Here is a 23,507-nt window from a genome sequence, read left to right on the forward strand (position 1 = left end):
GATTTTATACAGTTGTGTGGAAGGGGCCCCACTCTTTTCTTTACATTTCACATGTTCTAGGGTTTAATTACAGAAGTTTTTTCAGGAATTCATTTGTGTGGTTTTTTTTTCAATCTATAGTCCGACCCCCACAACAGTCTGAGGTACCGTGAGCTGGCCCTCTGCTTGTTTGAGGATCCCTGGTTTACACTGACCATATAATGCAGTTCAGTCTGTATTATAATGGCAGTGTAGATGGGGTCCCAATCAGTCCTTGGAAATGTTTTTTTTAAAAAAAAACTACATTTCCCAGAGTTGTCTAAAAACACATTTTCAAGCTTTCCTAATTACAAAGTGAACACTGCAAAAGGGTGGATTCATGGTCTGTGTAATCCATGCAGTAAAAGGCCAGCCACTTTTGTCAGTTGAGCTCTCAACTTGTTTTCACCAGTAGATGTCATTGTAGTTATTGTAATAAAGATATAATACCCAAGTAATATAGGCACACACAATTTAATAAAATCATAGACCAAATGTGAATTTATATGCACACTAGCTTTGTCTAGCTTTGCCTGGCAATGCTGTGGCTTATGGGAATAATTTGTTGGCCAGGTGGAATAACAGTGAATAGTCTTGCAGTCTCAAAGCCTGGCCATTTTCTGGAGTAGCTGGAGTAGCACCCTCAATCAAAGAGCCACTTTGAAGCCTGGCTACTTTCTTAGTAGGGGAATCTTTGTTTGGCCAGTTTGAACTGCACTGAATAGTCTTGCAGCTTAAAAGCCTGACCGCTTTCTACATAGGGCATCCTTTCTAGGCCTGGTTGTATGGGACAGAGTAGCCTCGTGGCTTCAGAGCTTGGGGGTTTTCTATCTAGGGGAAATCTTGGTTGGCCAGGTTGAATAGCACTGAATAGCCTGGCTGCTTGCAAGCCTGGCCGCTTTCTACCTTGCGGAATCCTTGGTTGGCCATTTTGAATAGCAATTAATAGTCTCAGTGTGGCAGGTATGAATGCTGCAATTAGCCACCTTGATTAGCATTTAATGGCCTTGCAGCTTCAAAGCCTGTTTGCTTCCTGTCTGGGAAAATTCTTTGTTGGGAAGTGTTAGCTGGCCCTGATTGTTTCCTTTCTGGAATTCCCAATTTCCCTGCTTTCTGAGTGTTGCTCTTTATTTACTGTCCTGGTTTTAGAGATTATATTGTTCTGTATTTTTATACCACAGTAATTATTTCATATTACAGTAGAATCTCACTTATCCAACATTCGCTTATCCAATGTTCTGAATTAGCCAACGCAGTCGGCCTTTTAGTAGTCAATGTTTTTGTAGTCAATGTTTTCAATACATTGTGATGTTTTGGTGCTAAATTCGTAAATACAGAAATTACTACATAGCATCACCGCATATTGAACTACTTTTTCTGTCAAATTTGTTGTATAACATGATGTTTTGGTGCTTAATTTGTAAAATCATAATGTAATTTGACGTTTAATAGACTTTTCCTTAATCCGTTCTTATTATCCAACATTTTCGCTTATCCAACGTTCTGCCGGGGTGTTTATGTTGGATAAGTGGCTAGAGGATGCTCATGGAAAACATATACTGTATCATGGAGTCGCCTGAAAAACACGTGTTAAAAAGGTTTAAATCCGCAATTGGGTGAAAAATGTGCTGCTATGAAGGACGGTATATCCCTATGGTACAAAAAAGCCCAAGAGATTTGGTTATAATAGGCTGGTGTGGACTGTTCCAGTCCTCATTTTATAGCTTTGATAATCTGGATTATATAGCAATGTAGAAGGGTCTTATTCTTAGACTGGATCTACAGTGCCTGTTATCCCAGGATCTGATCCCAGGTTATCTTCTTTAAACTGGATTATATGATTCTACATTGCCAGATAATCTGGGATAAGCAGTTAATCTGAGATCAGATCCCGGGTTATAGGGCAATGTAGAAGGGGCCTAAGGTAACTGTATATGTGTAATTGTAGCCTATAAATTAAGCTGTAGAACACAACTGGTGTTTGACAAAAACTGGTCCTCAGCTGATGGCATTTTAAAAATTACTTTATTTACAGTATTTATTTATTTATTTATTTATTTACCCTATTTATACCCCACCTTTCTGTGCCCTGAAGGGGACTCAAGGTGGCTTACATATGGCAATTATTCAATGCCTTAAACACATACAAACATTAAGCTTAAAATAAAATGAATTAAAATTAATACACATTAAACATTTAAAAATATAACATTCAATATTAAAATCACAGCATCCAGAAATTGTAGTCTAAGGTTGTTCCATAGTCATTGCACGTATTCCAAATCTGTTATTGCACTACGCTACACTTTGAAAGCAGGTGCTTATTACATTGACAGCTTTATAAATAACAACACATATCCAACGACGAGTAATTAGGGTAATATCCATTTTTTTTTGAGGAAATCTGAAAGCTGTGTTATGGGACCACTTCCAACTTTCCTTCATTGCTTCTCTTGGCTTAGTCCAGTCCCATGTCTGACTCATAAACTTTCACAAGTTTGAAAAGTCTTAAGAGAGAAATATATCTCAGGCTGAAAATAGTGAGTGGGGAAAGATTTTCTCCTTGTATTGGCAATAACAAAAAAAGGTGTTAAAAGTGGCCAAATTTTGTAGAAGGAACAGTTGCTTTGATTATTGTCACAGAAAGAGCTCTGGTTAATCATAGCAAAGCTAGAAATACATATTGTATTCATCGGCTCTTGAGAAGATAACTTATTAACAGAATTATCAATGTATACTGCAGAAGCAGCCAAAGACTTTTGACAGGTGTTCAGGGGTTTACAGTTTTCAGAAGAAGGGCATTTAATAAGGTGCTTTAAAAAAACTATTTTATAAACCACTAGCTGTGCCCGGCCACGCGTTGCTGTGGCGTTGTCTGGTGGTGTTGGTGAGAAATGGTTGAGGTAGTGGTGGTATTGAATGTCTGTTGTGTGGTTGTCTTTATGTTTAGTATGCATTTGGTTGTTTGTGTACTGTGAAAGTGGTGAGGATAGAGGGGGTCTATGTCCCTGTGTAGTATTGTATAGTATTTATACGTTGCCCATTTGTTGTGAATGCTTGGATTGTGTCCTGCTGCATAGTAGAAAGAGTTGGGCTGGATGGCCCTTAGGGGTCTCTCCAAACTCTTGTGCCTGTCCCCTGGGCTGAGTAGGTTGCTAGGAGACCAAGTGGGCGGAACTTAGCCTTGTAACTGGCAGCAATTGGATAAAAACAATTATTCCTCTCCCTCTAATTGGGACTTTATTTTTCTTTTCTTTTTGTTGTATGAACGTAGAGGCATGGATGAGGGGTTGTGCTGCCAAGTTTAGTGTTTCTGGGATGTGTAGTTTTGTTGTTTTGTCCGCTGCCCTGATGCCATCACTCTTTTATATATATAGATATATATTTATGTATTAATCATCTTCATGTAAAAGTTCTGGTTTTAGGAAGAAAGATGGGATATACATTTTGCTTTTGTGTGCCTTCAGGTCTTTACTGATTTCTGGCAACCTTTTCCGACGTCTGGTGAACCAATCATAGAGTTGTCCTTAAACTGAAATTTTCAACGTGGCTTTGCTAGTTTTTCCCTCTGAAATATAGCCTACAGGCGGAGAGCATATAGAAAGTGAAAGTAAAAGTGAAGTGAGGAGCAGGACACTCTGCTTTAGATATTGTGTGTCCTCAGGGGGAAGAAGTAAAGCTGTGACTGCCGTTTTACTCAGGACTGTGGGTCTCTCTCTCCCAGCACCAACCAGCAACAGTCTGTGGATCTCTCCCACATCCCACAAACACCAGTAAACTTCTGCTCCCCAGCACTGACCAGCAACAGTCTGTGGGTCTCTCTCACCCCACACAAACACCAGGGGATAGGAGGAAAGCTTCATTAATCAGTCTGCTGCTGAATCCAGAGAGATCGTCCCATAAATGCAGATTATTGTACCATACTTAATAAAAACAAGACATCCACTGAAAATAAGCCATAGTGTGTCTTCCTGAGGAAAAATAAATATGACAGTGTCTTATTTTTAGGGAAACACAGTAGTACAAGACAAGATTCCAGCCAGCCTGAAGAAGACCATAGTAAAACCTTTACTAAAAAAAAGGCACTGGATGCCATTCAAAGTAATTATTGGCCGGTTTCAAATCTCCCCTTTGTGAGCAAGGTTCTGGAGAGAGTGGTAGCCTCTCAGCTCCAGAGGTTCTTGGAAGAAATCAATTATCTGGATCCATTTTAATCTGGTTTCAGACCTGGTTACGGAACTGAAATGGCATTGTTCACCTTGATAGATGATTTACACAGAGAACTAGACGAGGTGTGTGTCCCTGTTGGTTTTCCTGGACCTCTCGGTGGCATTCGATACGATTGACCATGGTATTTTTCTGGGTTGTCTTGCTGGGATGGGATTAGGAGACACTTTTTTTATAGTGACTTCGTTCTTTCCTGGAGGACTGAAGCCAGAAGGTGGTGCTGGGTGATTCCAGTTCGATCCCTTGGCCATTGTCCTGTGGGCTCCCTCAGGGATCTATTCTGTCACCCATGTTGTTATACCATAATGATTGCACTTTAACTATCTGAAGGCCAGGCCAGGCCTGGCTGTAGCTCAGCTGGTTAATCGCCAGCAGCAATAGATCACTGCCAACCAGAAGTGGCAAGTTCAAAGCCCGAGTTGGATTGAGCACCTGACCGTTTAATAGCCTAGTTTACTGTTCACCTAATCAGTTCGAAAACAGTTGCAGCTGTGAGTAGATAAATTAGGGAACACTTGAGTGGGGAGATTAATTTAATTTACGACACCATAAACTGCTGGCAATGGAAGAGCAAGGAGGAAATACTACAATCAAAAAGGACTCAGAATCATAGCAGATGCAGTGACAGCTCCCCCTGTGGCTGGAATTGAGCATAACCTCCTGAAGCCGAAGTTGGAAGAATGGTGAATTACCTCTATCTGTCTGTATGTGTTGTATGTCTATAAATGGCACTGAATGTTTGCCATGTATATGGCAGGGCATTGTGATCCGCCCTGAGTGCCCTTTGGGGTGAGTAGGGCGGAAAATAAATATTTTAAATAAATAAACAAACAAACACCTTAGTTGTATTTTATTGGATCTGGACTTTTGTGAGTCAATAGAGCACCCTGCCCAACAATCACAAATACTCCTCCCTAAATTGCAAATGCCAGGATTCAACCCTAACAGTTAAAGTGGAATCATACCAATATAACTGGGTAGTGTGAAAGTATCTTCTATGTGCACAACAATGTTGTGTTGTGTGCTATATGCTTACTTAGGTCCCTTCCACACAGCTGTATAAAATGCACACTGAACTGGATTATATGGCAGTGTGGACTGATATACTCCAGTTCAAAGCAGATATTGTGGATTATCTGCCTTCATTTTCTGGGTTATATGTCTATGTGGACAGAGGCGGTTCTACCACCAGGCAAACTAGGCATTTGCCTGTGGCGCCATGTTGTTGGGGGCGCCATCGAGGCAACTCCTGTCTCCTGCAGCAGAAAGGAGCCTAGGAAGACAATATGGTTTTTGGGAAGCCTGTGAAGTAAGTATTGCTTATCTTACCTAACTTGGGTGAATTAATTTAATGCATACACACTTATTTAATTGAATGTTCATTTTCTACTGTTACTTTTTAATTTATGGAGCTTGTTTTAATTCATAGGTGAGCCACTTTTGTCCCCATTTATGAGAAAAGAGGGAAATTGTTAAATAAGTCCTAGTACCTTCATTTATAAGTAGAGTTTCCCGAGGATTAAAGTTTTAACACCTGTATGCAACTATTTAGTTTAGCAAAGATATAGAATCTACACTTTCTAATGGATGTGCAAGGCAGAGATGGCAGTAATGAATGTCCAGGACTTCTGGAAAATGTCAGTTTGAGAAAATCTGACATACATTGTCAGAAATAGTTGTACTGATTCAGACTACTGGGTCATCCAACTCCTCCTCTGTAGGAAGTCTAGGAAGCAAGGCAAGTGGGGCTTCCTCCCTGGGGGCATCCTTGTTTGGGGGGTGTTACTTGGCCCTGATTGTTTCCTGTCTGGATTTCCCATTTTCAGAGTGTTGTTTATTTAGGCTTTTCCTTAATCTCTCCTTATTATCAAACATTTTTGCTTATCCAACACTTTTATTTTTCAGTGATTGGGTTTTTTTGGGGGGGGAGGGCGCCAAAATTTCTGTTTGCCTACACTTGAAAATTACCTTGGACCGGCTCTGTGTGTGGAAGGCCCTTACACTGCTGCTTGTTCCCATTAGCTGAAAGTATTTGCTCTGGGATGACACTTTGACACTGTTATGCACAGATTGTATCTCATAATATCAAAGTAATTATATCAGAGTACAGCAGTAAATACACTTTGCTATTATGAGTTTCTTGCAACATTAAATCAATCATAAAACAACTATTGTTTCTGTTATCATATATTACAAACATAAACTGTAATTATATGTATATAAGATTCTGGTATCAGATGTTTACATTTTAGTAGACCTGATCATAGACTTTGGAATTTTGGCACCTAGTGTCTTGAAAACATTGTATAATATCAAATGCATTTAGTTATTGGTTGAATAAATGAAAATATAATATAATAATGTTCCAAACAACAGGCAACATAACATGGTAACATTTAATGAGCACAGAAAAGGTAAACAAGTCAGAAACTAACTTGTTACTGTGTAAAAAGGATTTTGACATCTGTTGCTAAAATGTTTATGTGATTACAAATTCACAATGCTTTGATTAGGTAAGTCTTACATTGTAAATCATATGCTGCATTCTTATCTCACATTGTCCAATTGCACAAGATATTTGAAGGGACCTCGTGTGAGAATATATTTCATTTTGCTATTGTGCATCCAGTTTAATGGAGTATCTTTTGATTTGCCATCATATCAGACTTGGCAATCTGCATTGAAAGGAATTCCTGTGAATCAAGATGACAGGTCAGGATCAAATCACATGTTTAACTCCCACTTTTACTCTGTTGATTTACTGTGTTGTGTTGTGTGTGTGTGTGTGTGTGTGTGTGTGTTTGTAATTGTGAACCTTCTTTGAATTTACATAATAATCTATAAATATAAAATGGGAAGGTATAAATAAAATAAAGGTAACAACAGCAGAAAATCCTGGTAAAACAAGACTTGCTATGACTTAGGCTCCATCTACACTTTCAAACTGGTATTGAAGAAAGTGGTTTTGCTGTGCAAATGATTACATAGGATTACATAATCCACATTATCTGCTTTGAACTGGATTATATGAGTCCACACTGTCATATAATCCAGTTCAAAGCAAATAATCTGGATTTTATATGACAGTGTAAAAGGGGCCATAGATGTGTCTCCCCACATTCAGGTGGACATAGGCAGAAGTAATATTCAAAATGTCTTCCTCAGATCAAGGATATTGGGAACTGAGACAGGGACACAAGAACAATGGTAAGGACAGTGTTGCAAGCACACCTTCCAAAAATAGCTCACAAATAAGAACTAAGGTACATGTGAGTACATCAGGGTGTGGTCAAGAAGGAAACAGTAAAACGTATCTAAGAAATTGGCTCTCTGTCTTCACCATTAAATGATATCTGTTTTACCCTGATACCTAAACCAGTTGAGTATCATACTTACTGTGCTACTACTCTATATCCTTACTTAATGCTGATATCAAAATATTGGCTGCTATTTTAACTAATGGATTACAAAAAACTATTTCATCTTTGGCAAGTCCTGACCACACAGGATTTACGAAACGGACAGGGAGCCCCTAATAGTCAATTGGTTAAGAAGATTGTTCTAAACTTAAACAACTCTTTGATCAAGTACTATTTTTAGATGCTGAGGATAACATTTACTGGCCATTTATTTTTACAGTATTGTCTGATCTTGTAACCACTAAATTCTTGTTGATATTACTAAACAACTAGGGGCGCTTCCAGACAGCATCAAAATGAGGGTTTTAAAAGTTGGGCAAAAAATCCCGGGACATGACAGCAAGTCCACACACAGACCTGTCAGCCCTGGGAAATGCTCCCCCACTGCCCTCACGCCTTCCTTTTAAGCAGATCAAAATGTAGGACAGACAGATATAGGGCGGAAGTTTTTTTAATCTCTCTGAGATGTACTGGGCATCTGTGGAGAACTCAGGCGGGGGGAATCCTTTTTAATCCCACCTCTGCCACCAATTTGTGAAGAACTCAGGCAGGGGGGAATCTTTTTGAAATCCCACCTCTTATACCAATTGCGGAGATGTGGAGATGGAGGTTGTTTTTAATTAATTAATTATCATATATTTAACTATATCCGCTGCCACCAGTTATTAAAGAGGTTTTATAATGCTGCCTCCAAATTACAAAGAGATTATCAACTCTTGCCACCACTATTGGAATACGTAGCCACTGGCTACTTAGAGAGGAGACTTCTATTTTTCTTCCTGTTTATTCTTGATGTGTGTATGTATGACAGAGACTAAGATGTTTGAAGGAAAAGAACAAGTTTATTCAGGCACAGGCTTGATGATTACAGTAACTTCTTTAAAGGCACTTAGATAATGGTTGCAAAGCTATGTTGAGGTGTTCCAAACTTCTTAAAACATCACTTCTTTCTCCATTAACAGACTACCTTAAAATAAGCCACCAAACTTATTTTAAACTGACTCAAATAAACTCTTGACTCTCCCTGATCCCCTCAACTGAGAATCAGACTTCCCTGTACCTTATCAGGGCACAGACTACCTAAAACAAGTCACCAAACTTATTTTATCCCTGATCCCCTAACTTAGGATCAGCCTTCCCTGAGCTTTAACAGACCCACACTTCCCTGTAGTTTGCTGACCACAGACACACTGACTGACTGACTGAGTTTCCTTCCAAATTCTGCTCTCTCTTCAGCTAACCCAGTTGGCTCCGCCCCCTTCTCCATGGCAACCAACTCATGGTGCAGAGTAACTGAAATATTAACCTTTTTTTAAAACACAGTTAAACATGACTTTTAAAATGCAGTTAAACATGACATCTATAAATCAAAATAAAATCACACTTCTTTACAGCAGCATATGCACACATGCAGAGATCCCAACATACACACAAGCAGATGTCTTATCTCTTCACCCAACTGTTAATTCAAGCTCTATTTAATATTATAAGAAAGGAAGGAATTGTTGCAGAGAATTCTAATTGCTTTCCAATTGTGCTACCCTTTAGCCACCTGTGTGTCCATGGCTCAATTTTTTGACAGCCCGATCAGCTGTTTTGGACTATTTAAAAAGCCCATGTGTGCTGGAGCAGTTCACACAGGGGGATGGGAAGGAAGTCATATATTTTCCATGACTGAAGGGATATACAGTGTTCCCTTGCGGTTCGGGTTCCGTGGATTCGCTGTATCGTGGATTTTTCCATCCGGGCCATTCTCCCCTTTCAGGCACAAAAGGGCCCAGTTTGAGGCATGTGACCTGGCCCGCGCTTCCTCCTCAGCCACCTGCAGGCAGCACCAGTGGGCCCTGTCTGCACCTCATCGCCCCAGGAACAACAAGGACAACAGAACAGTACGTTTAAAGAGGAAAGGGGGGAGGGAGGGAGGGAGGCTATATTTATTGAAATAAATATAGTGCTGCTATATCGCGGTTTTCCACTTTTTGCGGGCAGGTCTGGAACTGAACCCCTGCAAAAAGTGAGGGGACGCTGTACAGTCATGCAAATGTGCCCATTTTTGGGCAGAACTGGGTTTTAAGCACACTTTTAAAATGTGTGCTTTTCAGCTATTAATCCGATTCTGCCTCCACTTTCCCCAAACGTTGTTTAGCCACCCCCCCCCCTTTTTTATCGCAGTCACTTCTGGGTTTTACTGCATGTCTAGAAAGGCCCTGAAAATGCCTCTTGAGAAAAGACCTCAATCTGCAGGCACAATTTTAATTCTTTTCCAGCAAGATTTGTTTTTCAGTTTGTGTGTAATTTTTAGTACTCTTTCCTTCTCTTCACTTTCCCAATTCCTTTGTCAAAATTTGTGTTACATTGGTTGTCTTCCAGTTATCTGGTCTGGATGTTGATCTTAGGGAAAAGTGATTTCACATTTGTGTTCTGGGTGAATAGAAATCATTTGAACTTAGGCTGGCTCTACACCAGTGGTTCTAAACCTATGGGTCCCCAGATGTTTGGGTTTTCAACTCCCAGAAATCCTAACAGCTGGTAAACTTGCTGGGATTTCTGGGACTTGTAGGCCAGAACAACTGGGGACCCACAGGCTGGGAACCACTGCTCTACACTGCCATGTAATGTAGTCTGAACTGCACTATATGATCAGTGGAGACCCATATAATGCAGTTTGAACTGCACTGAATTCCCTTATATGGGTCTACACTGACCATATAAGGCAGTTCAAACTGCTTTTTATGGCAGTGTAGATCTAGCCTTAGTGACTTGTTTATATTTAAATTGTCTCTAAGGCATATCTCTTGTCAGTACTACTTATTCCAGTTGTTTAGATTACTTTCTCGGAAAACTTGGGAGGTTCTTGAAAATGTAAACAATGGCTTGGCACTCACATTGGGTCCTGTGGGGATTTTGGCAGTTCCCTGAACTTCACAACAGTGGGCCCTTCCACACAGCCATATAACCCAAAATATCAAGGCAGATAATCCACAATATCTGCATTGAACTAGGTTATCTGAGTCCACACTGCCATATAATCCAGCTGGATTTTATACAGCTGTGTGGAAGGAGCCAGTTTGTAGTTCACAATTTATATTGGACTTCTGCAGCTGCTTTAAAGTAACATTCCTCTCTCTGCACATGTACATGGGTAAATTTAAGATCTCCTGCTTCCTGTCTGCTTTGATAGCAGCACTTCTGTTGCCTAGCAGGGTATCAGTCATAATCAGCACTTGCAAATGTATGGCATTCAATCTATTTAATAAATGAGAGTGAGCGAGTGGGAGAGACAGACACATTGAGAATTAAACCTGCTAAGTCTGCACCAAAATTACCATTCCTATTTTAGTTTAATTAAATATAACTCAGTCCTTGTTGACCTTGGATGTTTCTAAAACTGTCTCTTGAGAAGTTCTGGTTTCTTTTTCCACAGAGAGGCACTGACTTTTTTTTAAAGCCTGTGTTGAAAGGCCCCATCTGTTATGGCTAGAAGCTTGAATAAGCAAAATAATGTTGCATAGTTATCCAGTGACCTATTCACAGACACACTGGTCCGTTGTGTCAAAACTTTTGTTGCCATTTTCATGACTCAGTTGCTCAAAAATGTTTAACCCACTAACTTTTTTTGGAGCAACACAACGTCGAAAAATGATGAGCATATTTTCAAGTTTAAAAAAAATGATGAATATGTTTTTATAGATTAAACTCCACTGAAATCTGAATAAAATGGTAAAATGATATGGGGTGATATACCGGTACTAGTTAATAATCATGGAAGCAGGTATAGCAAATCAAATGACACATTTTAACTGGCAATCAAAAGCAAACAAAAGCAAATAGAAATGGCTGTGGGTTTTTCTAATAAATGCAGATTACGTGCATTCACTGCAGAGCATTACAAGTGTATTATTCACTTTTACTTCTCTGTTTGAATGAGAACTTGAGAGGGAAGTGGGATGAGAAGAATGAGCTGTGCCTTAAGAGATTAATCCTACTAAGGAACCACCCAGGTCAGGATGAAGGTTAGAAGCATGCTGCAACGTTTCTGCTTCTATGTTATATATTAAATTGAATGAATAATGACTCATACAATCCTTACTAATCCTTGAAAATGCAACATAGGTGTATGCTGGAGATTAATGCATAATCTTTTAAATCTTCATGCCATATTTGTATAAGAAGCTATGGGAAAACACTTTTGAATTATGGGCAATCATGTGAATACATGACATTTTGACATTTTTAGATAGAAAATAAAGAAGAAAACATTATTTTTCTCCAGCCCCCCCCAAAACAAACAAACAAACAAACAAACAAAAAAACACCAGCAAATCAGGCCCCCTCTTTATTCTTTTCCTAGGAGGAAAATACTAAATCACAGCCAATATTTTAAAAAGAAACAACACCATGAAATCTGGGATGGGAGAAGCCAGATGGTTTTTCTTGATGATTGATTCAGTAAGCCTGTAATCATCTAAAACATTTTTTTCCATTTTCTAAGATACCGAGAGATTGAATATATATGTTTGTTAGTATTAGGGTGGACGTTTGGATTTAGTCAGAGCTATGCATCCAGAAAAATTAAAGGAAAGATAATTAATCACATGTCTGCCTTAATCATCTTGTTTATAAAGGAAACCTTTACTGATCTGGCACAACTTACTTCCCTTTGTTAACAATTTAGCATGGAGATGCTGAGGATGAATGGAAACAAATGCTTCACCTTGTAATTGCTTCTGAGGCCCCTTTCACACAGCTGAATAAAATCCCACATTTTCAGTTTTGAACTTGAATATATGACAGATAATGGAAGGACCTTCCAAACAGGCACTATATCCCAAGATCTCATCCCAGGCTTTCTGCATTAAATTGGATTATATGCGTCCGCACTGCCAGATAATCTAGGATAAACAGAAAACTTGGGATCAGATCGTGGGATATAGGGCCTGTCTGGAAGGGATCTCAGTTCAAAGCTGATGTTGTGGGATTTTCTGCCTTGATATTGTGGGTTATATTGCTGTGTGGAAGGGCCCTGAGTGTGCTATTTTATTCCAAATTTCCATTTAATTGATAATAAGATTTAGGGTCATCGTTTAGGCTGATAGTGTAAGGTGGAGTTTACAAAGAGTTTTGACAATTCATAATGAACTTTTCACTGACATATTTTCACTCAGAGAATGTATGCCTTTATGTAAGACATAAGTGAAGCCTCATATATATTGTGTGTCCTGCCATTTTTCTTATTAATGCTTGGATACTCCTTATATTCCCCAGGTGATCTACTTCCTCTGACATGTCCAGATTCCTTACTGTCATTTTCCTCTCTTTCATTCCTTTCAAAGGATATGTATTACAGGAGTCAAATGACTATCCCGTTGAATTAAATTACATGTAAGTTTTACCTTTCTTCAAAAGAATTCAAGGGTAGCATAACCAGTAAATACCTCTCAATTTGTCCTCACACTCTGTGAGAGAATTTATGCAAGGAGATGATGATGATGATGATGATGATGATGATGATTATTATTATTATTATTATTATTTATATTCTGCTTTTTCTCTCCGCAAAGAGACTCAAAGCGGCTGATTGGCCAAAGCTGATCTATTTGAGGGAAATATCTGAGGGCCCTTCCATACAGCCATAAAGGTAAAGGTTTTCCCCTGACATTAAGTCTAGTTGTATCCGACTCTGAAGATTGGTGCTCATCTTCATTTCCAAGCCAAAGAGCCAGCGTTGTCTGTAGACACCTCCAAGGTCATGTGGCTGGCATGACATCATGGAGCACCGTTATCTTCCTGCTGGAGTGGTACCTATTGATCTACTCCATTTGCATATTTTCAAATTTCTAGGTTGGCAGAAGATGGGACTAACAGTGGGAGCTCACCCTGCTTCCCGGATTCAGACCACCGACCTTTCGGTCAGCAAGTTCAGCAGATCACATGTTTAATCTGCTGCACCATCAGGGGCTCCTTCACATAGCCATATAACCAAGAATATCAAGGCAGAATAACCCACAATATCTGCTTTGAACTGGGTTATCTAAGTCCTCACTGCCATATATTCCAGTTCAAAGCAAATAATATGGGATTGTATTCAGCTGTGTGGAAGGGGCCTGAGTATGGATTAGAACCTGGATCTCCCCAATCCGAAATCAAAACTCTAGTGGCCACACTTTCACATGCCACACTTTGGGGACAGGGGAAGAAAAAGAGAACTGCCAAGAAAACTGGCCATATATATCTTTGCACAAGTTAGTATGCCTTTGTTCTGCTTTTGTTGGCTCTTCCTGCTGCATTTATTGGTGCAAAAAACTGAGCTGAAAAGTAGTTTCAGTTTTTGGATTATGAGGGACCTCTAAATAAAAATGATTACAACAAGAAACTCTTAGAATAATATACTTTTTGGATAATGCTATGAAGCTTAGTAGAAATTTCTATGCAGTAAGCTATCCACCTTTGTGGGTTCAACTTTTGCGGGTTTGATTATTTTCAGGTTTGATGAAACAACACTTCAATGAACAAAGATCCGTTCTGATGTGTTACTATTGTTTTATGACAGATCCACTTACTCTGTAATGAATTTTGACAACATATTGGTTTTGTAAGCAGCTTTGTAGTTTGAAGCTAAGCTCCTGCCCAATGGCTACTGGAGTGTAAAGCCCTGCAGTCACACCAGGCAAGGAGCCAGTGCCCATTCCAGGCATTCCAGTAGCTGTTCCATGGCAGGCCAGCCTCTGTGCCATGCTGTTGTGTTTCAGGCAAATGGGGATCGGCTTGAATAACAGGGTACAGAACCTCTCTTTAAGCAAGTATATAAAAAATACAATTGATGCCTTAACCCAGAGATGTATAGATACAATGCTCCAACAAGATTTGAGACTTGTTTGAACAGAAATCCAGGAAAAAGAGATGTATTTTCTAGAGCAGTCAGAGCACCAGAGTGCAGATTATTTACTTTATCTTTTGTATGCTGCTGTTTCAACATGAAGTTCAGAGCATGCACAGGACTGCCAAATAGTCTCTTATCCAGATTTAGGCAGGGCCTGGATCAGGTTCAGTGCATATTACTGCCTAGCAATATATGATGTTGTGATATGCTGCATGTGGGAGTTTGTATGAGAGACAGTTCAATAACATCTGGAGAACCTATAATTCTTATCTATAGATATAATAAGTAAGTCATTGAAAGGTTGGCCTCTCTTTAGATCATGTGCAACATGGCAGCATAACCCAGGTGAGGTAGCAATGATTTCTTGTTAAGTAAAGATAAAGGTTTTCCCCTGACAATAAGTCTAGTTGTGTCCGACTCTGGGGGTTGATGCTCATCTCAATTTCTAAGCCGAAGAGTCAGCGTTGTCTGTAGACACCTCCAAGGTCATGTGGCCGACATGACTGCATGGAGCGCTGTTACCTTCCTGCCTTCCTATTGATCTACTCACATTTGCATGTTTTTGAATGGTTATGTTTGCAGAAGCTGGTGCTAACAGCGGTAGCTCATCCCACTTCCTGGATTCGATCTTTCGGTCAGCAAGTTCAGCAGTTAAACATGCTGTGCCAGCAGGGGCACAGTAATTTCTTGTTATTTACTTAGTATGGTTGGGCATAATAGAATAATCGAATCCTAGAGTTGGAAGAGACCTCAAGGGCCATCCAGTTCAACCCCCTTCCATGCCAGAACACAGATTCAAAGCCCACCTGACAAACGGCCATCCAGACCCTGTTTAAAAACCTTCAGTGAAGGAGACTCCACCACATTCTGAGCATCATATATGTATTGAGTAATCTCAGCCTGCACCAGCACTCCAAAAACTATCTCCCCCAGTGATCTTTCTCTCTCAGCCATGTTTACTTTGATTTGGAAGTGTAATTGGGAGAAAACCTGCTGTGATAAAAACAATTGAACAGGATGATTGAACTGAGGAATCAGTTTCCTTTCCTACCACACTTTGACTACTTCAACCTTTGGATCAGAACAGCAAATAGCATCCCCCTCCAAGTCAAAATACATAGTACCCATAGTGAGTCATAAATCCTTCTTCTTGAAGGTATAGGTACAATGAAAACTACAAGCAGCCCTCCACATTAGTTGGAGTTAGGGGCACAGGATCCCTGTGAAAGTGAAAAACTGCAAATAAAGGAGTTGATATTTTTTTCTGTGATAGTGGTTCTCAACCTGTGGGTCCCCAGATGTTTTGGCCTCAACTCCCAGAAATCCTAACAGCTGATAAACTGGCTGGGATTTCTGGGAGTTGTCGGCCAAAACACTTGAGGATCCACAGATTGACAACCACTGTTCTGGAATTTCCAGGTTTCCCAGCAGAACCCTGTGGTCAATTTATGCTAGAATTGCATTGGGGGTCTTGGAGATTCCTAAAGATAAATTCTTTCTAAAAATCTGTAGGTAATCCAACTGGAGGAAGTTGACCATAAAGTCACACTAGAGGACCTAGAGATTCCTAAAGAGAATATTCTAATCAAATCCATGAATAATCAATTCCGCAAATGTCAAAACTACAAATGTGGAGGGACGACTGCATATCTTTCAAAAAGTGCAAACATTTACCCCCCCCCCCCCAAATTATTTTGTTCAAAAACCCATCTACACCACATAATTCATAATTAGGGATAACAGGAGTTGCAACTTAAGGAAAACCACAAGTTACCATCCCATTCATTAAACAATTGACTGCCTCTTCAGATAACCACACATTTGCTGCCTGGAAAATTGGCCTCCTTCTGGCTTATTGTAGCACTGATCCTGTTTGATATGAATGAAATGTTGACTGAAATATCACTTCCCACATCAGAAGGGTGTTTTTTTTATCGTGTCAGAAGCGATTTGAGAATGTACTGCAAGATGCTTCTGGTGTGAGAAAATTGGCCATCTACAGAGACGTGGCCCAGGGGATGCCCAGATGTGTTACCATCGTGCTGGGAGGCTTCTCTCCTGTCCCCGCAAGCTAGAGCTGACAGACAGGAGCTCACCGGTCTCACAGATTCAAACTGGGAACCTTCAGGTCAGCAACACAACCTTAAGGTCAGCAGTTCAGCCAGCACAAGGGTTTAACCCATTGTGCCACCGTGGCTCCAGAGAGGTGCTGAATAGAGTCTAAATTTTTTTCTGTAGGTTGTAGTACCTTAGAAAGCTCCTTTAATATCTGGACCAAAACATGCAGTGGATTTAACACCTCGCTGACATGGATGCCACCAGTTGCTACTTTTCTGATCTTTTCTTTCATCAGAACGTACTTCAGAAGAGTTGTTGGAAACTTAAGGTTCATTTATACTGTAGAATTAATTTAGTTTGAATCACTTTAACTGCCCTGGCTCAATACTCTGGGATCATGGAGCCCCCGGTGGTGCAGTGGATTAAACCCTTGTGCTGGCAGGACTGATGACTTTGAAGGTTGGGTTGCTGACCTGAAGGTTGCCGGTTCGAATCCAACCCGAGGAGAGTGCGGGTGAGCTCCGTCTATCAGCTCCAGCTCCATGTGGGGACATGAGAGAGCCTCCCACAAGGATGGTAAACAAACATCAAAAAAACATGTCTCCTGGGCAACGTCCTTGCAGATGGCCAATTTTCTCACACCAGAAGCAATTTGCAGTTTCTCAAGTCATTCCTGAAATGAAAAAAGGGAGTTATAGCTTTACAAGGTCTCAGCTTTCTCTGCCAAAGAGAAAAGCTACAGTTTCCCTGATTCCACTGCACTGAGCCACAGCAGTTCAAGTTGTGTCAAACTGCAGCAATTGTGAAACATAGTGTGTACTAAAGAGTACTATAAACATGAAACAATAACAGTAGCCTGGTTAAAACAGGAATTCCAAGAACATATTGCTACAGTGGGTTGTTGTGACTTTTCCGGGCGGTATGGCCATGTTCCAGAAGCATTATCTCCTGACGTTTCACCCACATCTATGCCAGGCATCCTCAGCGGTTGTGAGGTCTGTTGGAAAACTAGGCAAGTGGGACTTATATATCTGCGGGAGAAAGAATTCTTGTCTGCTTGAGGTAAGTGTGAATGTTGCAATTGGCTATATTGATTAGCATTGAATGGCCATGCAGCTTCAAAGCCTGGCTGCTTCCTGGCTGGGGGAATCCTTTGTTGGGTGTGTTAGCTGGCCCTGATTGTTTAATGTCTGTAATTCCTTTGTTTTCTGAGTGTTATTCTTTATTTACGGTCCTGATTTTAATGGCTTTTAAAAATACTGGTGTCCTCAAGCAGACAAGCATATCACAATATCTGCTTTGACCTGGGTTATCTGAGTCCACACAACGATATATTCCAATTCAAAGCAGATAATGTAGGATTTCATCCAGCTGTGTGGAAGGGGCAATTAGCAATAATAATTTCGAGAAAAAAGTCTGTTTGCGAGAATGACCCAAAGCGGACAAAGCCAGCTGAAGACCTTCACCTCCCCTGACCCTCGCAGAGCCCCATTGTACTCGCCGCTGTCAATCAAAGGAGTGACGACACAAAGCGAAAATCCCGCCCCCTCCGGCATTATCCCCGGCCACGCGCCTGTTAACTCTCGCCACGCCCCCCTCCGCCAAAGAAGAACAAGGGAGGAGGAGGAGGCGGGCCTTGCTGGCGTTCCAGGCGCCCCCTTGCAAAGCAATCATTGGCGCCTGAGAACGGTCGCGGCGCCGCCATTGGCTGTTCGGGCCAGCCACTCAGAAAGCGGCGCCGCTGGGCGGTGTAGGCATCCTGCCAGTCAGCGCAGTCAGTCAGTCAGTCGCTCTTGCGCTCTTCTCAGCCTTTCTCTCTTGTCTTCGGCTACTTTTGTCAGTCCAAGCTGGGATAATACGCGTCCTTAATCAATGAGGTCGGCGGGGAGCGTGCCGTGAAAAGAGGTGAGGGAACTCCCGTCTTTCCTGAGGGAAGGTTCGCCCCTAGTTGGGGCCGTTAGAAGGTTGAGGTAAACGGCCGTCCGCGGTAGCGGCGGGTTCTTCTTTTTCTCCTCGCGAAGTCGCCGGATTCGGGTTCGAAGGGGAGGGGAGCGGGACTCATGGCGGTCGGGGGCGGGACGGGACCTTCGGGTGGGAGTTGTAGTTTCCTGAGGCATGGGCAAACTTCGGCACTCCAAGGGGTTTTGAACTTCAACTCCCACAATTCCTAACATCAAGTTTGCCCATACCTATGCTAGGCAATGGTTTCAGTTGTTAGACTGAATAACCAGCAATCTCCGATCTGTCAGGAAAATAGAGATCTGGGTTGTTTTGAGTTTTCTTGGCTGTGTGAACATGCTCCAGAAGCATTCTCTCCTGACGTTCCGCTCACATCTATGGCAAGCATCCTCAGAGGTTGTGGGGTATGTTGGAAACTAAGGAAGTTGGGTTTATCTATCTGTGGAAGCTCCAGGGTGGGAGAAAGAACTCTTATCTGTTTGAAGCAAATGTGAATGTTGCAATTGGCCGGTTTGATTAGCATTGTAAAGCCTTGAAGTTTTAAAGCCTAGCTGCTTCCTGCCTGGGGGAATTCTTTGTTGGGAGATGTTAAAAAGGTAAAGGTTTTCCCTGACGTTAAGTCCAGTCGTGACCGACTCTGGGGGTTGGTGCTCATCTCCATTTCTAAGCCGAAGAGCCGGCGTTGTCCGTAGACACCTCCAAGGTCATGACTGCATGGAGCGCCATTACCTTCCCGCCGGAGTGGTACCTATTGATCTACTCACAGTTGCATGTTTTCGAACTGGTAGGTTGGCAGGAACTGGGGCTAACAGCGGGCGCTCATTCCGCTCCCGGGATTTGAACCTGGGACCTTTCGGTCTGCAAGTTCAGCAGCTCAGTGCTTTAACACACTGCGCCACCATTAGGGAGGTGTTAACTGGCCGTAATTGTTTCTTGTCTGGAATTCCTCTGTTTTTTATTTACTGTCCTGATTTTAGAGCATTTTAATACTGGTAGCTTCAAGCAGACAATAGTTTTTTTCTCCCACCCTGAACATTCCTCAGATATATAAACCCCACTTGCTTAGTTTCCAACACCTCACAAACTCTGAGGATGCCTGCCATAGATGAGGGCAAAACATCAGGAGAGAAAGCTTCTGGAACATGGCCATACAACCCAGAAATGCACTCAATCTCCGACCTGTCAGGAAAAATAGTTTTGCCAGTATATAAAAACAGCAAAGCTTTAGAAGTGGGTTTTTTTTCAGTGCCCCCCCCCCCCCCATACTCTCCCATAAAACTTGTTTCTTATGTGCTCAAAAGACAAAAATGAAGTAGACTTTGTTGAAAATAACACATTTGGTTTATTTACAACTTTATGTGTTCAGCATACACAGGTACAAAACGTATTAGTCCAGTTTCAAATATCTTTGAGATGGTTCCTTGTGGCAGCCAGCCAGGACATCGCTTTTCTAACAAAACAGCTATCAACAGGTCACATAGTCAAAAGGAGAAACAGAGAGAGAGAGAGAGCATGTGGTCTTCAGCCCCTTTTATAACTTCTCAGAAAACCATAGAGTAAAGGAAGCTGGTCGCCACCCAAGCAACTGTGGCCTTGGGTTGGGAAGAGCATAGAAAGTGGGAAGTTAAAAAATGGTTCAAATATCTAGTAGACTTCATTACATCTTTGAAAAGGGAACCAAATATACATCAGGCCGAATCAAGAAGAACTGGAATCTGAAATGGGGAAGACTTAAAGATAAAATAAAGAACTGAACCATTCTCTCTCCGCGATTGATCATTTAAAATAATATCTGAATGAAGGAAAGTACCTGAACAAAAACATTAATTAAAAAAAGGAGTAAGCTGCACACCAGAACATACATACAGGAAACAGTAAGCAACAAGATCATAGACAGATTGCTAAAGAAGGCTTGATGAAGGTTGTCATTTCCAACACCTAGAGATCGATTTCTCACACTTCATCTTGTTTTACCCCATTCTTAACTAGGATTTGTTTGAAAGTCAGATGTTTGTAACTGGGGGTTGGCTATAATTTATTTATTTATTTGCTACATTTATATCTTGCCCTTCTTACCCCAAAAGGGGGACTCGGAGTGGCCTTATAAAAAGGCAGTAATTTGGTGTAATGTGGTTTGACACCACTTTCAGTCAATGCTACAGAATCATAGTACAGTAGAGTCTCACTTGTCCAACATAAACGGGCCGGCAGAATGTTGGATAAGTGAAAATGTTGGATAATAAGGAGAGATTAAGGAAAATCCTATTAAATGTCAAATTACGTTATGATTTCACAAATTAAGCACCAAAACATTATGTTTTGCAACAAGTCGGCCACATGTTTGGGAGCGTGGCTGCACTTGTGGTGTTATTGGGCATGTTGGCCCGCTGCGCTTTGCTGCCTAGAGAAACAGCTCTGGATCCAGATGTGAGGAAGACTGAGTTGGATAATACAGAACGTTGGAGAAGCGAAGGTTGGATAAGCGAGACTCGACTGTAATTGTAGTTTGGTGCGGCAACAGTACTGTTTGCAGAGAAGACTACAGACCTGATGGCAGTGTTCTCTCCTGATGTTTCGCCTGCACCTGTGGCTGGCATCTTCAGAGGTCTATTGGAAGTGAGGCAACTGGAGTGTGCATATATCTGTGGATTGTCCAGACATCAAATAACATTAAAGGCACTGCAGACTAAGAGACTCAGCTATAGCAGAACACTTGATGAACCAACCTGGACACAGGTTATTATTTGAGAACACAGAAATGCTGGACCACTCTGACAACCATCATGTCAGACTACAAAGAGAAGCCATTGAAATCCACAAGCACGTGAACAATTTCAACAGAAAGGGGGAAACCATTAAAATGAACAAAATCTGGTTACCAGCATTAAAAAGCACCAGAATCAAAACAGTACACTCAGAAACAGGAACTTTAGACAGCAAACAATCCAGTGCCAGTTAACACCTCCCAAACAGAGAATGCCTTCAGGCAACAAAACCCAGGCTACTTCTATGCGGATGCCCTCACTGACTGTCTTTGCAGCTTCATGGCTACTCAATGCTATTCAGGCTTGCTAATTGCAACATTCGTAGTTGCTTCAAATAGACAAAGGTTCTTTCTCCCACCCTGGACATTCCACAGATATACACACACACATTCCACTTGCCTCACTTCCAACAGACCTCTGAAGCAGATGCAGGCAAAATGTCAGAAGAGAATGCTACTGGAACATGGCCATACAGCCCAAAAAACACACAGCAACCCAATTTTATTTGTTATCCTCTCTCCTCATGGCTCAAGGTGGAGTACAACATGGTTAAAAAAACTATAAATATAATACTATTAAAGTGTATATATTAAAATACACAGAATAAAGACTGACACCAGTACTAATCAAATTTAAGGTTAATCGTCACTGTTTAAAATTGACTGGGTAGGGCTGGTGGAAGACTGAGGTCTTCAATTGTGTCTTGAATTCTGGAAACTTATTTAGCGGTCAAATCTCTTCCAGTACGTCATTCCAGTCTTAGAGGCAGCAAATGACAAGGTCCTCTGGGTGACCCATTCCAGTCAGGTTCTGGCTGGTTGGAGTAAACATCCTCCAGAGGACCTAAGTGTGTGGGCTGGTTTATACGGGTAGGTAACTTTCCTGCCAACCTGAATTTCAGAGAGCCAGTGTAGTGGTTTTAATGTTAGGCTATGACATAAGAGCCCAGGATTGAAACCCTGTTTGAACATGGAAACCAATCGACTTGTAAGTCACACACACTGGCAAACCTCTTGTGAACAAATCTTGCTAAGAAAGTCCTGTGATAGGGCCTCCATAAGTCTGAAATGCCTTGAGGGCACACAAGAAATTTCTCTTAGGCAAGGAACACTCAGAGGTCGTTTAGCAGGTTCCTTTCTCTGAAACATAGCCTGCAGAACATGGTAGTTGTTCAGAGTCTCCCATCTCAAGTATTCTGTTTAGCATCCAAGATCAGACGGGATCTTTATGCTAGCCCTTAAAGTTAGAGCAAGCTTGTTATTGTATCAGAATTATGTTAGCTATCCTCTCTTGACGTTTACGCATGTAACAGGGCTATGAGGTGAAAAACTGATGTACACTTTTACTATGACCTGCTCCTCATATAATCCATGCAGACCTAAAGCACTCTATGAACTGCAGATGTGTTGGTAGGAAGGTATTCTGAATTCCTAGAAAATTTTCAAAAATATTTTATTAATGTTGTTATAGTTAAACGAACAATGCAACTTAAATAGAACAGAAGAGGATTTTTTTGCTCCATCTGTTTGTACAGCAATCAGGTTTAATGGGATGATTGCACTTGTTCGCTGAAATGCCTGTTAATTTTTTTTGTTAAAAACTGTTTATTACATTCTTTTCAGGGAATTGTATCTTTCCAAAGTTGTCTTCTCTGAAATGGTGGCCTAAAAGTATTATCTCATGTATACACAGAATAAATAGAACACATAAAATGTCTGTGAATTGATCTTGTTTAACAATGACACTGACCAGCCTACAGTGGCCAAGATGTTTTTCTATATTCTGGAATTACATTCCTAAAAGAATTCTATCTGGCAGCCAGTGTTGTTTGGCTGTGAGGGCATTTTCATTCATGAACTGAGTTGTACACAGAATACGAAGACATAGGCATGTTAGTTTGGATCAGTATGCAAATGGATCTTGTCACACCTTTGAGACAGAAAAGTAGGTTGGTAGCACAAGTTTTCATTGAGGAAAATGTGTGCTATCAATCTTTCTCTCAGTCTCAAAGGTGCTACAAGATCTCTTTTGTAAGTTGTATACAGTACTGTCTTCTGTAAAGGAGAATAATAGAAAGCTGTGGAAATGGCCACATGGATCCCCCCCCCCCCGAAATCCCTTGATGTTTGTAAAGAGGATCACTGTGAATGCAAATGAGTTAGCATTAGGTTTCTGAAAGAT

The 23,507-nt window shown here is 41.0% G+C and overlaps 1 protein-coding gene across 6 annotated transcripts in view; it reads left to right on the forward strand.

The window, feature by feature from the left end:
• Window positions 1-18,201: 18,201 nt before the first annotated feature.
• Window positions 18,202-23,507, forward strand: part of hycc1 (hyccin PI4KA lipid kinase complex subunit 1) — a 49,099-nt gene continuing 43,793 nt past the window's right edge. For 2 of the 6 annotated variants that reach the window (XM_062957428.1, XM_008112643.3), the window contains exon 1: window positions 18,202-18,507. The gene's annotated coding sequence lies outside the window, so the exon portion shown is untranslated. The remainder of the gene's footprint in view (window positions 18,508-23,507) is intronic. The other 4 variants (XM_008112642.3, XM_062957429.1, XM_062957430.1 and 1 more) reach the window with 3 other exon arrangements.

This window comes from Anolis carolinensis, chromosome 6 (assembly GCF_035594765.1).
Source record: "Anolis carolinensis isolate JA03-04 chromosome 6, rAnoCar3.1.pri, whole genome shotgun sequence".
NCBI classification, from domain to species: domain Eukaryota; kingdom Metazoa; phylum Chordata; class Lepidosauria; order Squamata; family Dactyloidae; genus Anolis; species Anolis carolinensis.